At 28.4% G+C, this 12,754-nt stretch overlaps 1 pseudogene; it reads left to right on the top strand.

The window, feature by feature from the left end:
• Positions 1-12,158: 12,158 nt before the first annotated feature.
• On the top strand, positions 12,159-12,754 carry LOC137823498 (auxin-responsive protein SAUR50-like; annotated as a pseudogene).

The following is a 12,754-nucleotide window of genomic DNA, read 5'->3' on the forward strand; positions in this document are numbered from 1 at the left end:
AATATTAAATATATCTAAAATCTAATAAATATCTCTAAAATCTAATATATCTAAAATCTAATAAATATATCTATAATATAATTTTATTTATCTTTAATGTTCTCTTTTAACTTGGAAGAAAATAAAGAAAAAGAACGAATTTAAAAATAAATAAAAAATTGAGTTATTTGAATTAAAATAATCGGTAAAGAAAGTGGAGAGAAATTATATAAAATTTGCAAATAATTTGACTAATGTGATTATTCGAACTTTTAATTTTTTTATCAAAATATAATTAATAATAAAAAATAATTTTAAAAAAATTAAATGATTAACGATAATTAAAAGTCAGTACAAATTGTAATCACTTATCAATTACGAATATATATCTAATTTTAGATATATAAAAGTCAGTACCAATATATATTATATTTAGATATATATTCGTAATTGATAAGTTGTACTGACTTTTAATTTCTTTTCTAAAATATAATTATTAAAATAATATTAATAAAAATAGTTTTAAAAAAATTTAACTGATTCAAAATAATTATATAATTGATGGTGTATATGAGTATAATATAATATCTATCTTTTATATTTTATATTTAGGTATATATTGATAATTGATAATTGATTACACGTTATAGGCACTTTTAATTTCTTTACCAAAATATAGTTATTAATAAAACAAGAATAAAAAAAGTTTTAAAAAATTTAATTGATTAAAGATAATTATACATGGTGTATATAAATATAATATAATATATATCCTTTTTATTTAGGTATATATTGGTAATTGGTAACTGATTACACTTATACGGAATTTTAATTTTTTTACTAAAATATAATTATTAATAAAAAATAGTTTTAAAAAAAATTAATTGATTAAAGATAATTATATAATTGATTGTCTATATAAATATAAATATAATATAATATATATATTTTTATATTTAGATATATATTGGTAATTGATAGTACGGACTTTTAATTTCTTTTCTAAAATATAATTATTAAAAAATATTAATAAAAAAATTTAAAAAAAAAATTAAGATTAAAGATAATTATATAATTGATGGTGTATATAATATATATATCTTTTATATTTTATATTCAGGTGTATATTGATAATTGATAACCAATTTACTTTTAATTTCTTTATCAAAATATAGTTATTAATAAAATATTAATAAAAAATAGTTTTAAAAACAATTAATCAATTCAAAATAATTATACAATTGATAATTGATGGTGTATATAAATAAAAATATAATATAATATAATATATATTCTTTATGTTTAGGTATATATTGGTAATTGATAACTGATTACACGTTGTACAGACTTTTTTCTTTATCAAAATATAATTATTAGTAAAATATTAATAAAAATAGTTTTAAAAAAATTTAATTGATTAAAAATAATTATACAATTGATGGTGTATATAAATATAATATACTATATATTCTTTATATTTAGGTATATATTGGTAATTGATAACTGATTACACATTATACGGACTTTTAATTTTTTTACCAAAATATAATTATTAATAAAATATTTTAATAAAAAATAGTTTTAAATGATATTAATTGATTAAAGATAATTATACAATTGATGGAGTATAAAAATAAAAATATAATATAATATATGTCTTTTGGTATATATTGGTAATTGGTGATTGAGACTTTTAATTTCTTTACCAAAATATAATTATTAATAAAATATTAATAAAAATAGTTTTAAAAAATTTAACTAATTAAAGATAATTATACAATTGATGGTGTATATAAATATAATATATATCTTTTATGTTTAGGTGTAATTGATAACTAACTTTTAATTTTTTTACCAAAATATAATTATTAATAAAATATTTTAAAAAATATTATTTGATTAATGATAATTATATGGTTTATATAAATATAAATATAATATAATATATATCCTTTAGGCATATATATGTAATCACATTGTACCAACTTTTAATTTCTTTATTAAAATATACTTATTAATAAAAATAGTTTTAAATAAAATTAATTAATCAAAAATAATTATGCAATTGATGGTGTATATATATAAATATAATATAATATATATTTTTTTATTTAAATATATATTGATAATTGATAACTAATTACACACGGATTTTTAATTTTTTATCAAAATATAATTATTAATAAAAAGAATTTTAAAAAAGTTTAATTAATTAAAGATAATTATACAATTAATTATGTATATAAATGTAATATAATTTTTTATTATATCTTTATATTATATTTAGGTTTATAATTTATAATTGATTACACGTTATACGGACTTTTTTACTTTTTTATAATTTTACATAGAAAGTTTAGAATTTGTCATGGCAACTACAGTATATATCCTTTTAGATTATTATTATTTACACTAAAATTACTTAATTTTGGAAAGTTAAGCTATCAATTAATATGTGTTATTAAAAAAAAATTCCTCAAAACTATAAGGACAAAAAAGAAATTTAATTAAGTAAAAAAGTTAGTTTTTAACAAAAAAAGTTTAGAATTAAAAAAATAAAAAAGGGCAAAAAAATCTATTCCAACTAAATCACAAAATATTGATTTGGCTTATGCATTATTTTATGTTCAAAGTAGCCTTTTTTTTTTAATAGTTTCATTTCTTTTTCTTTTTCTTTTTTCATTTTGCATGCTTTCCCAAACTTCTTATCTCTTATTTCAATTTCTCATCTTTTTCTTAATTAAATCCTATCAATAAGATATAGTGGAATATAGAGTATTTCTATCCAATTGGAATTTTTTATTTAGACTATGTTTATTTTTTTACTCTATAATTTTTCTTATTTTTATAGTTTGAATTTATTTGTACATAATTCAGTTTTGTTGGTCAAATTTTGTACATAAGATATTTTATAAAATCAAATTATTAATAATGTCATTTTAATTTGAAGTGGAATTGATTTCTTAAAATTATTGTTAATTCTACGTAATAGAAATAATAAATAAATTTGTACTAAAAAATAATATTGTGGTGGCTTATTTTCTTTAAATTTTAGCTAATATGTTATTTATTAAATAAATAAATAAATATGAGTGACATTTTATTGAAAATACAAAAAGAAAAACTTTTATTTGAATGTTAAATAAAGATTAAGTGTCTTATAAAAATATCTTATTAGAGGAAAGTTTCTTCTAAAATTATAAAGGAAATAAAAGAAGCTTTTTCAAGAGTAGGTAGAGATTCATCACCTTAAACCTTAATACACATTCATAGACAAAAGTATTGTTATTTTCAAATCAATCACAATCATGTTTTAGCAGTAAAATGATCTTCAATTATCATTTTCAAATTTAGGATGTGTTTGTTTTATGGAATAAAAAATTATTTTCTAAAATATTAATTTGAGAATGATTGTCATATTTCAGAAAATGTTTCTTCATATTATTTTTCCGAAGAATGATAACAACGTGAAGTTTTTATTTTTATGATAATTCATATGAGAATATGGAAACTTATTTGAGTAAAATGTGTTTTGTGTTTCCGTAAAATTTTATATGTACTTTAAAATTTATTTGTATTATTTTTTTCCTTCTAAAATGTAAATATATTTTTAGATATTTGCTAGCAATAACAGTGCTGATAAAAAAACAATAACAATAAACAGAAAAGTTTGCGTTAAAACAAAACTTATTTTCAAGTAAATTTTTCATTTATTATAAGAAATTTTTCATTTTAACTGCTTTAAGTTATTTTTTATTTTATTCTTGTTTAATATTTTGTTTTATTAATTTATTTTGGTTATTTAAATATTTTATAATTTTAGAAGTTAATAAAACAATTTTTTAATTTTATTTTATTTGTTCTCACCTAACTGACAGGAGAGAATGAAAAGATTGTTAAGTTAATTTTATTTTGTTATCAGCTAACTTGTAGAAGAGTGAAAAGATTAATTACTTTTCTGTTTTAAACTGATATTCTCTTTATTAAATAAACAGTTTTTTAATTTTAAAATTTTATTTTATTTATTCTCACTTAATTCGTAGAGAAGTGGAGAGATTGGTAAGTTTATTTTATTTTATTTGTGATCACTTAGAGTAGAGAGATTGATTCTCCTATTTAAAACAGTTATCAGAAACAGTTTTAAATGTATAACAGTTTTTTAAATTTTTTTCTTATTTTTCTCCTTCCTCAAATATCTTCAAACTCAATAACATATTTTTCATACACACAAACAAAAATAAATAAAAAAAAAATATATATATATATATATATATATAATCTAAAAAATATGTATGCACATACGCAAGACGCAGGAGCGCCTGTTCCTGTTATTATAAAGGACTTAAAAAATATTTTAAATTTTAGATAAACCTAAAAATATGTGTAAATTCCAGAATCATACCAAACTAATATAAAAAAAAATAGGAACATATTTAATATTTTAGAAATTTTATAGAAACTCTAAACAGATTTTTCCTAATTTATTTTTGAATCTATGTCAACACTTCAAAATATTTCTTCAAATGTTAGAATATAATAAAAAAATTAAAATATTTTCTACAATATTATTCCTTATGATAACACTTCTTGAGATTATTTCTGAAAATATCTTTAAACAAACACCTCTTTTTATTGATTTTTATATTTTTTTTTAAGTGAGAGATGTAAGTTTACATCATCGGACTCAAGTAAGGTTTAACATAAATTTTGAATTTTTTAAAAAAAAAATAACTGGTTTTGGAATCAAAATTTAAAATATAAAAAAAAAAATCAATTGTAATGATCTTGTTTTCTATACATCAAACGCAAATGACATTAAGTATGCAAATTTATAGAATCATAAAATGAATAATTTTTAACATGAAAATATAGAATATTTAAGATGTAAATGTTTGATATATCTCTCTTTTGTATAAAGAAACACCACCAACATTTTACAATTTTTTGACAAGTATACATATGTAACTGAATGATTAAAATCTAGAAAAATGTCTGAAAAATACTTAAAAAAAACTTGTACTAAATGGAGAAATATTGGAGGTTTTGGTCCTCTCAATCCCCTTTGAGTATTGGCCAACAACTTCTTCTACTCATTCCAAGCAACTTTCATTTTTATTGTGTCTGATATAAGCTATCTATCAAAAGTTATGAGCGTTTGAAGTTTTTCTCTACTAAAATTTTGTATCTCAAAATCTACACTCTAGGATCAAATATACACTAAAAGGAGTTACCACAAAAATCAATTTCTAGCTTTTTTTTCTAATGTTTTTTAAAAAATTGGATGAACAGTAAAAACAAAAAAAAACACCAAAAAGGATACAACAAATCCAGAATACGAAAAGTGAATACAGAAAAAAAAAACAATAAAACAAAACAACAAAAACAAATTAGAAACACAAAATCAATGGAAACATTTAGATCCCAACAAATAGCGATATAGAGCATATACCTTAATGACACACTTGGATCCGTAAAAATTCCAATGCAATTGGAGAAAAGTGCCCGCCACCACAAAACACCTATAATCCCCAATTCAAATCACAAAATTGACCTCCAAAACATCCACTGATACTTGTGCAATCGTCGTTGAAGAAAGAAAATGAGAAGTGGAGAGAAATCATCTTAGAATCACATGCAAGAAGAAGCTAGAAACTCTAATTTAAATAGTTTTATATTGAACTTTTAAGAGTCCAACATAAAACTCAACATTTATGTCAATACGACATAAGTGTTAAGTTTTGAGTCAAATTTTAAACAGTTCAACAAATAAGTTTTAATTATTGCAAAAATGTCACCACATATTTGTTTCATCATTTTTCTTTAGGTCAAACATAAAATGTATGACGTATAAGACTCATTTTGAATTAATAAGATCAAATTAAATAATTATTGTTAAAATATATGAATTGTGACCACTTTTAGTTAAAAATAAAAAAACTTGTAACACATTTTTTACTCATCTTTATTTTTATATTTAAATTTAATGTTTATTTTGTGTATTGTTTATTTTTCTTGTGGAGTTGAATCTTCAAATTCAACTGATCTCATGAAGAAGAGGAATTGTTATATCAGTAATGAAATCTAAAACCAATTCTTTTAACAATTAACTAATACCTATTATTTGTATCCACATATCTCTTCAAAATAAGATATATCAGTTGCAATGAATGATTTTCTTAAGTTTGGGAATCGATCCAAAGGATATAATGCAACACTCGGTAAACCTATTATCCAAAAAATCGAAAACCCACAAGAAACGAAGGAAATAGGTCAATCTCCTTGGTGGGTTGTATCCAAGATATTAACAAAAAGATTGAAGAAAATAATACCAAAGGTCATTGGTGAATCCTAATCTTGGTGAATCCTAATCAACATTCCTTGCATGAAAGAATTTGCTAGATAATGTGTTTATTGTAAATGAGGTGGTTAAGAACATAAGCCTTAGGATGATTACGAAGATTTATTGGAAAAGCCTACGAATGAGTTAATGGGAATTAATATACTATATGATGGGAATGCTATGATTTTGCAAAAAAGTGGGTTAACTAGATTAGAAGTTGCTTAGTCTTAATAACTATATATTTTCTGGTAAATGAAGTTCCACTAACGATTTCACACTAATAAAGAAAATTAGGTAAAAGGTATCATAAGACAAACTAAAAGCTTGAATAAGGTAAAATAGGTGACAACAAGGTTAACTGAACTAGCAATAACTATGTTACACTATGTTAATGATACCGTGAAGATAAAAGACAAAATATACTTTGAAGTTGCATCTAGTCTAAAAGTCAATTTTTATAATAGTAAATTGGGAGAGTTTGGGGTGACTGATGGCCAAATGAATCGATAAGTGGTTGTTTTAAATTATATAATAATATTAATACCTTTCACCTACTTAGGAATTCGAATAGGGAGTAATCCCATAAAAGTTAAGATACTATGATGAAAAGGATAAGAAAGAGAGTAACACGTCTTAATAGAAGACACCTAATATTTGATGGTGTTGGGTATGAAGCCAGGACCAATTGGGTTGGGCTGACTAGACACATGATTAGTGAGTGAGCTTAATTATTATGTCCCTTTATTATCTCTATTTATCTCTATTTAAAGAGATCATTGTAATTGGTGTGCAACAGGATATAATGTAAACCTACCTAATAGTTGCCCGTGTGGATGTAGGTTGCAGTTGGCGACCGAACCACGTTAAATCTTGTGTCGTTTATTTTTCTGCAGTTGATTCATGATTGTGTGTGTTGCTTCCGCGTGCGTTTTTCTCATCAAGTGGTATCAAGAGCCTTGGTTCGTTATCCGATCAGCAGAAATTAATCGACGAGATGTGAAAATTGCGGTTGCATTAGCGTCCCAAAGTTAGGGTTTCGCAGAGGCGGCAACAATGTCCCAAAGTTAGGGTTTTGCAGAGGCGGCAACAACATCCCAAAGCTAGGGTTTTGCAGGGGTTGCAGTAGCGTCCTAAGGCTTAGGGTTTCCCATATCTGCTTCACAACAGCGGTGACCAGCGACGGTGGTGGTGCGGAGCGCCAGGGCAGTGGGGACTGCGACCAGGTCTGTTAGTGAGTGATTTTGGGTGGTGCAATTTTTGTGTTCTTGATTTAAAAAAAAAAAAAAAGATTGCCAAGATCTGAAATCAGTTGTACAGAGTATCTCGTCTAGTCATTTGAGATGACAGAAGAAGGGGGGTTCCGAATTGAAAAATTCGATGGTATAGATTTCAGTTGGTAGAAAATGCAAATTGAGGATTTGCTAGTTCAAAAAGATTTGGACGTGGCTTTGGATGACAAGCCAGAAAAGATGTCTAATGCAAAGTGGGCAGGTTTGGATCGGAAAGCTATGTCCGTTATCCGACTCTCTTTGAGTAAGAATGTTGCCTTCAACATTTTGAAGGAGAAAACAGCGAAAGGTATCATGGAAGCATTGTCTAACATGTATGAGAAGCCATCTGCTGCAAACAAACAAGGTGTTTCTGATTAGAGAATTGGTAAACACAAGGATGAAGTAAGACTGAAGGAAGACAGTTCAGTTACTGAGCACATCAATAAAACGAATTCGATCTTAGCCAGACTTATGTCAGTGGGCATTAAGTTCGATGATGAAGTTCAAGCTTTACTAATGTTATCGTCTTGGTCCGGAACGGTTACAGCAGTTACCAGTTCAGCGGGATCCGATGGATTCACTTTTGAGAAGATTCCTGATCTCATTCTTGGCGAGGATGTCCGAAGAAGGAGTTATGGGGAATTATCTAGTGAATCGCTATATGTCATGAGAGGTAAGAGAAATATCAAAGATAGTGGGAGCAAGAACAAAGGAAGGAGTCAGTCAAAGACTTGGGATTGCTCAGGTGTAACATGTTGAAACTGCAAGGAGGTGGGGCATTTCAGGAATCAATGCCCAAATGATAAACAAGTCAGCATTGCAGAAGATTCCGCGGACGAGGACCTCTTAGTCTGTTGCGCGGAGAGCAGTGTTGATTCCTGGGTCATGGATTCTGAAGCATTGCAGAATCTAGTTATTGGAGACTTTGGAAAGGTAAGACTAGTGGACAATAGAACTCTTGATGTTACGCGGGCATGGGTGACATAGTGTTGAAGACACCCAGTTGGTTTTTGGACTTTGAAGGATGTCAGAGTTGTTCCAAGCTCGAGGAAAAGTTTGATTTCTGTTAGGCAGTTGGACGAACATGGACATGAAGTGAAGTTCGGAAATCAGCAGTGGAAGGTCGTCAAGGGAAATCTTGTCATGGTCTGTGAAAGAAAGAAAGGTTCGTTGTATATAGTCAGATTACCGTGTCTGAGGGAGTGACCATCCCAGTTCAGAAGATAAACAAAATCCGGTTCACAGAATCTCGTGGGCAGAAGAGGGTTGTCTTTACAAGAGAGAAACACAGAGCCACAGGTCAGATTCAGGATGAACGAGCATGGAAAGGTTCAGGTAGACCAGTCAGAGGTACTTGTAGCAGTGGGAGCACGGGTCGTGCTTCAGCTAAGGTTCCTAGATGACAGTGGGTTAGGAGAACCAGTATTCCGGTTGAAACTTCTCCAGAAAAAATTTTGTTGAATATGGAGAGTGTTTGTTCTCAGGTTGTTCCAAGATCCGGCAGTTCCTGTAAGTAGGAGTCGGTAGGAACAGAGAACGGGTCAGTGACTGACGTGTTGAAACTCAGGGGAGTTTTAACTAAGTCTTCAAAATGATTAAGAAGGTTGGTGGCAACTAGAGGTGGAACAGTGAGTTCCATCAACAAATTACAGAAGTACATGTACACAGTTGAAGCGCAGGTGAACATTGTTCCGTGACTTCAAGTGGGAGATTGTTGGTATGAAGTCAAGACCAATTGGGTTGGGCTGACAAGACACCATGTACACAATTGAAGCGTAGGTGAACATTGTTCCGTGGCTTCAAGTGGGAGATTGTTGGTTATGAAGCCAGGACCAATTGGGTTGGGCTGACTAGACACATGTTTAGTGAGTGGGCTTAATTATTATGTCCCTTTATTATCTCTATTTAAAGAGACCATTGTACTTGTAATTGGTGTGCAACAGGATATAATGTAAACCTAATAGTTGTCTGTGTGGATGTAGGTTGCAGTTGGCGACCGAACCACGTTAAATCTTATGTCGTTTATTTTTCTGCAGTTGATTCATGATTGTGTGTGTTGCTTCCACGTGCGTTTTTTCCATCAGTTGGAAGGGTATTCATTATCAAATTTGTCATTAGTGTTCTCCCCTATTTTTCCTATCTTTATTCGAAAACCTTACAATTGGTGTTTAATAAAATTACAAAAATTCAAAGACAATTTTTATAGGAAGAGAAGCTGAAGGAAAGAAAATATCATGAATGAAGTGATAAAAAAAATATGTAAACCAAAAAAAGACAATTCTTATAGGGAAGAGAAGCTGAAGGAAAGAAAATATCATGAATGAAGTGATAAAAAAATATGTAAACCAAAAGAACTACGAGGCCTATAAAGTATATAAAAAGCTTTAATGAGGCATTAATAGTCAAATGAAAATGAAGACATGCAATGACAAATGCGGTTTATGGATGAACATATTAGAGTCTAAATATGGAGAAAGGAGAAGGGATGATTAAACATGGTTTGATATAAACAACATGAAATATAAGGAGAGAAGAGTTAAATTATGGAATGATAGATGGAATGGTGAAGTTTCTTTGGGTGAAAAATTCCTAGTTGTACAATAACTCCAACCTTAAGTTTGCTATGATTTCAAAAATGGGAATTTGAAATAATAATATATGGAAATGGAATTTATAGCAGAGGAGGGACTTGTTTTAGTGGAAATTGCATCAATTTTATGCGTTTTGGAATGAATTAACAAAATACTCACCAAGACTACAGGATCAAGATAAGTGGAAATGGAAGAGATATGACATATGTGTATATATAGTAAAAATCTGGGTATAAAAGGTTATAGAACCATACTAATGATGAAAAGGATGAATTCTTTCAATTGAGTGGATAGGTATCACATATATTACACAACATTTCCATCAGTTTCACTTTTCAAGACTAGATAAAGGAAACATACTTTGGGAAACTATCTTGATGGTAATAATGAAATTTATATGGAAACACAGAAGCAATGTCTTATTTAGTTGCAAAATCTGATGGGGAGGAAATATTTAGAATCTCACAACTGAAAATTTAGGCATGACTTAACTAACAAAACAACTTTTTCTTATTCTAATTGTTGCATGTGTCCAAAGTCCTGCATCATAAGGATAGAAAAGTGAATACTATCCACTGCAGCTGCTTCACATGGTTTGGAACCAAATCTCATATAGATCCTATGTTCAAAGGAGTGAGAAGAAAGGTAAAAATAGAACACAAACCATACTGCTTGCTAATCTCTAATTTTAATGCAAATTATACAGGTCGACAACCAGCACACAAAAAATGCAATCTTTCTTCAAAATTCAGGGCTCAAATTTGTTTTCTGTTCAACAGTCACAGTTGATGCATCCTAAACATGGATGATTTGCATTTTTTGACTGTTGCTTGTTTTCCTATTTTGTTGTGTACCCTAGGTGGATCGGGATTATGTTAAAGACCAAGGAAGATTCTAATTGATGGAAATATCTCTAAAGTGTCTCTCTTCTACAGAAACAATAAAAGGGCAAATCTTTAAGCCTCTACTTGTGTGTCCTGGGAGCTGAAGTATGAACAGTTTCTTTTAGGAAGTATCTATGTATGTAACATATTCTGGTTCCCTTCTATACTTTAGTTGGCTTTTTGAAGATAAAGTTTTGTTGGAAACTTTGATGGTTTATTCACCAAGAAAGAACAGGGGATAATTTTAGGTGATATTTATAACCTGAACCTTCTCTAAATTGTAAATGCTCCTATTTATACATTTTTTTTTGTTGATAAGAAAAATATATATCTTTCTTATTTCATCACTCTCTCACCAAGTGTCTAATAATATATTACAAGTTCAAATATTATTTTGTTGTAGTTCTCTATAGTATTGACCAATTTGCATATAAATTTAATTCATGAAAAGAATCTATAAAATCTGCCATAAACAATTTCTGGTCACCAGTTATGAGTCATGCATATTTGCATCAAAATGCATGATTATTTATTTCCCAAACCACTATCCAGTACATATTAAAAACTTGTTTAAAAGCATATTATAAGCAAGCAAACAGTGGGTATAACATGTTCCTAAAACTTGTTTAAAAACATATTAAAACCAAGAAAATGTAGCTATAAAAGATCTAGCGAATAGCTACCTGCCCCCACATGGATATTAATTCCTGCTCCAACCTGTTCCATAAGGAATGGCATTCATGAAAAAAAGAAAGTGCTTTAAAGGTTAATCAAGAATTCGTTAATCAATAATTAGGAACTGCAGGCAGATACATGACATGACACGACATGCACAATAAAAGACGTTTCTTGGTAAATTAAAGCTCGACAAAGCAGGACCTGCACATGCATGCACTACTATTCTCATGCATGTACAATTTTCAACCACTAACTTGTACCATATCTCTTTTTCGTGTTTGGTCTGTGTGTTGTTCAACATGGTGATGTATCTACCATCCAATTAGTCTTTTCTTTTCTCAAGTTCTTCATCAACCAATACACATATAAATATATGTTGAGTTACCTATATCTAGACCAAACTGCTTAAAAAGAAGCAATAATCTAGCCAGTAGTAGTACATAAACTTCGTGATGGGGGGAGTAAGAAGCAGCAGCAGGAAAATAAGGGTTGTGGGTGGTATTTTGAAGTTGAAGGGTGTGTTGGAAAAGCTTCAAAAGAGTGTCTTATTGAGGAGACATAAATCAAGTTTGTATGGAGGAGATTATGAAGAATTAGGAGATGACAGAAGGTGTGTGGCAGAAGATGTGAAAGAAGGACATTTTGTTGTGATTGCAAAGGCAAAGGATATTGGGGAGGAGGCAAAGAGATTGGTGGTTCCATTGAGCTGTTTAAAGAATCCAACATTCTTGAGGCTATTGGAAGAAGCAGCAGAAGAGTATGGGTTTGATCAACATGGTGCACTAACCATTCCTTGCAGGCCTAGTGAACTTGAGAAGCTATTGGTTTAGCAATGGCAAGAAAGAGGGAGATTCTAGGGAAAACTCCTGCAACAAAACCATCAAAAGCTATGTACTGATATATTGATCCTATGCTACTACTAGAGCTTCTACATTAAGGATTTTATTAGCCACTAATACAAATGTATTACCCAAGGTACTTCTATTAGTAGTCATCACACAAAGGAACACA

Source organism: Phaseolus vulgaris, chromosome 11 (genome assembly GCF_051622355.1).
Source record: "Phaseolus vulgaris cultivar YP4 chromosome 11, ASM5162235v1, whole genome shotgun sequence".
Lineage (NCBI taxonomy): Eukaryota > Viridiplantae > Streptophyta > Magnoliopsida > Fabales > Fabaceae > Phaseolus > Phaseolus vulgaris.